Source organism: Chanos chanos, chromosome 14, assembly GCF_902362185.1.
Source record: "Chanos chanos chromosome 14, fChaCha1.1, whole genome shotgun sequence".
Lineage (NCBI taxonomy): Eukaryota > Metazoa > Chordata > Actinopteri > Gonorynchiformes > Chanidae > Chanos > Chanos chanos.
Window position 1 is genome coordinate 3,679,497 of NC_044508.1, and position 4,147 is coordinate 3,683,643.

Genomic DNA, 4,147 nt, shown 5'->3' on the forward strand with positions numbered 1-4,147 from the left:
CAAAACAATAACCTTTTGAAATGGATGAAATGCCTCTAATCATTATTATTCATATGCATTTGTCCAATTGCAGCATTTTTGTGTAAACAAAACAATAACAACAAAGAAAATCTCAGTAAATGGCAAAGGAACAAAATCAAATAAAACGTAAACCTGAGGTGAAATATCTGTTACATGACAATGCTTCAGAAGATTGAAGAGAAGGTGCGTTAGGTGTCTTAATGTGGGAATACTGAGGTGTTCTGTTCACACAGGCAGAGAATCTCAGTGAGACGCCTGTTTTCAGAGTTGGCTGCGTGCGTGATGCATCTAAACTCTGGCTGAGGGGATGAGATGTGATCACTGAGTCCGAGAGTGCTGCACAGAGAGCAGGCGAATTCACCTCAGACCTGTTAGCCTCATGTTTGCCCCTACAGCTAACCATACGTACACAGCAATGCCTCCTGCAAGTAAACAGGACGAGAGAGAAAGAAAGAAAGAGAGAAAGAGAGAGAGAAAGAAAGAGAGAAAGAGAGAGAGAAAGGCCAGCGCGGGAAGACTGATCTTTCTCACCAACAGGCAGAAAGACAAACAGACATGCAGACAGACCGATAGACAGATAGACAGACAGACAGACAAATAGATAGATAGATAGATAGATAGATAGATAGATAGACAGACAGACAGACAGATAGATAGATAGATAGATAGATAGATAGATAGATAGATAGATAGATAGATAGATAGATAGATAGATAGATAGATAGACAGACAGACAGATAGATAGATAGACAGACAGATAGATAGATAGACAGACATTTACATAAAATTGCTCATTGCCAATTACACTTGCGTCCAGCTGGTACAAAGTGTCAAGCAGGGATGGTGGCGGTGCATTGTTTTGCCAAATACGCATGATAATTATCAATAATGAGAGACAATAACATGTCCAGTCGGACCCGGGCAGCACCACAGGTCAGCAGCCTCGGCTGGGAAACAAATGATTTTGGGCTTATTCTATGAAACAGCACACCGATCTCTGCAGCGTTGGACATAGCAGTGCACACAGGCAAATTTCCCTCTTGTTTTACAAAAGCACCCTCTTGTGTGTTCCATCCTCATTGAAATGTCTCTCGCAAGGTGGAAACAGTCTGTTACATCAAACTACTGGAACTGTTAATAGGTAACCCCCCCCCCTCCCCCCTCCCCCCCAGTACTTTCCCAGTGCTGGTAAGAATCATTTCCAGTTTTGTTATTATTTTCCAAATTTTGTTAAATTTCTTTGGTGGTTTACTTCTGTTCACTGATATTCAAAATTTAGACCTCAAAGTTTTGAAAATAATTTAAAAATACTTTAACTTCTAAAACTACTTGTATGTATTTTCACATCCATCGTCATCTTTTATGCTGGTTTTACAATATTCATTACTGTAGTCATTTCCCTGAGTTTTATTGTTCTCTCTCTCTCTCTCTCTCTGTCTCTCTCTCTCTCTCTCTCTCTGTCTCTCTCTCTCTGTCTCTCTCTCTGTCTCTCTCTCTGTCTCTCCCTCTCTCTCTGTCTCTCTCTCTCTCCTTCTCTCTGTCTCTCTCTATCTCTCTGTCTCTCTCTCTGTCTCTCTCTCTGTCTCTCTCTCTCTCTCTCTCTCTCTCTCTCTCGCAGTCTATGCTTTGCAATCTCCTTTGTAAATTTTTCCTGGAGCATCACACTTCATGCAAAAAAAAAAACCCCAACAAAAAAAACCCTGACGTCTGTAAATATGTACAGTGATATTTCTATAGTTTTTCTACTCTTGCACACAATATTTCTATCTCCAGCTGTAAACCTGAATGTCTGAAATGGAGCACCACAAGCCTTGTCATTATTATTATTATTATTATTATTATTATTATTATTATTATTATTATTATTATGAAATTAGTGTTTTTTCTGTGCAGCTTTTGGCTTGGTTCTGCTGTTCAGATAAATAAATAAATAAATAAAAAACATATTTATTAAAAACCAGTGTGTGTGATGTGTTTCGTCTGGTAAAACAGTTTTAAGCTTTCATTGACGAGAAATCGACTGCAGCTTTAGGTAAGGCAGACAACAGACTTCTATAGTGGGACTGTCACCACTGGGAACTGCGTGTAGTTCTGTCAGATGACCAGATTTTAGAGTTTAAGAGTTTATAGTCTATAGAGAATGTTTCGTGAGGGATAACAGGCAAGAGGAGAGGAAAAAAAAGAGAAACAGTGTAGGATAACACGCACAGCTCAGAGAGAGGCTATGACTCACGGCTTGCCCTGAGATATTACTGATGTTACAAATATCCGTCCTTCTTGTGATATTGAAATTGGATAATTAAAGGATTTATTCCCTTGAAACTGACCAGAGACAGATGGATTCATTTGAAATGCACAGTGCCGGAGTATTATGGCTGACGGCTGTCTTCATAAAAGAGAAAGAAAAAAACAAACATGTTTCTGTTTCATCTCAACCACCTATTTACAGAAACATAACTGACCTCTCTTTTTCACGTATTCATCCAGCAAGTAGTTGTCTGTAGGCAAGAACACATGTACTTTTTTTGTTGTTTATTTGTTTCCCCCACCCCATTTTTTGAAGAGAATCTGCAACCCCCCCCCCACAAACACACACACACACACACACACACACACACACACACATTCTCTCTTTCTTTCTCCCACAAACATACTGAGTGGGGTTTAGAGCTGTAACTGCATAGCTGTGCATAACACCTATATCACAACTAGTTTCATATGGGAATGAACTTTGTTAATTTCTACCTGAACTTCTATGATAAATATACCTTTACGAAGAGCACCATATGGGATTTAAAATCCTCTAAATCATCTTTCAAGCCTCAGTGAAACAAAACAAAAAAACACTCCACCCCCCCCCCAAAAAAAAACCCCAAACCAAAACGACACAAACAACAACAACAACAACAACAACATCAACAACAAAAACATGTGCAGCTCAAGGGGCTCATCTCAACAACCCTCTGTGTTTGTGCAGAGTTTAATCTGGATTCTAAAATCTATCAAACCTGAGGACCATGGCAAGGATAAGCAAACCAGGCAAATCTTCCTTAAGGGTTGAAAATAGGCTGTTTCCTTTGACAGACGATTCTGTGGTACACCCTGCAAGCTTCGTTCTCATAAATGGGTGACACATGATTAAAAATTAAGCTCGTCTGACACGTGAAGAAAATTAAGGCGCTTTATCTTTGCAGTGGAACGTTTCTGAATGTCGTGTTTTGACTGAAGAATTGACAGACAGAAGATGTGGTACTGGACACTAATGAGATGTTGGCCCTTGGAGTGGATTAGTGTTGGAGCTTACGTGAAGATGCTAACAGACAGGTGGAGTTCTAGAAGGAGTGTAATCAATGAGGTGAAGACATTGGGATTTGGGAGGAAATTACCTTGGTAACTGAATGTGTCTGAAATGAGATATTTTCATATGTGTAGTAGACTTCCTTAGAAATGAAAGAATATTTGTCACATTATAGTGTGAGTGCATGTATCACCCTGTGCTGAAGGATTGTCTTTATCTATCTGTGTGTGTGTGTGTGTGTGTGTGTGTGTGTGGTTACTTATGAAAGAAAACTCATAGTATACCTCTTTTAACTGGTATTCCCAAACTTTCAACCAGTTCATTTCTCATTTTAATATTACACTTCTCATCTGTGAAACAGCAAGATGGGATAAATCAATAAACACGTCCTTTTCTTCATGGATTATTTGGCCAACATACAACGCTGAGTGTGTAAAACTTCAGCTCAAGTGCAGTTTGACTCACTTACCTCACTTAAACTGTAAAGAAACTATTTCTGAAGTAGAGGCATTTAGGGAGAGTATCACTGCCTTGGATATAATCAGTGACGTAGGTTTTATAACTGTTTAAATTGATCAGAAGATAATGACTCATCTTAATGTCTCCTAAATGACAAGAAAGGCCCAAGACAGTGTAAGGTTAGTGACTGTAGAGACTGAGGTTTTTATGGTCACTTTGTGTCTCTGTGGTGCCTCAGGGTAAATGTCATGTGGTACACGCACCTCAGTGGAAAGTACACGTGCTATGCACAGAAAGAACCATTTGACGGAGAAGAAAGGCGTCACCTACTTGGGTTTTATAACGTTCCAGCAAAAAGACTCAATGCCT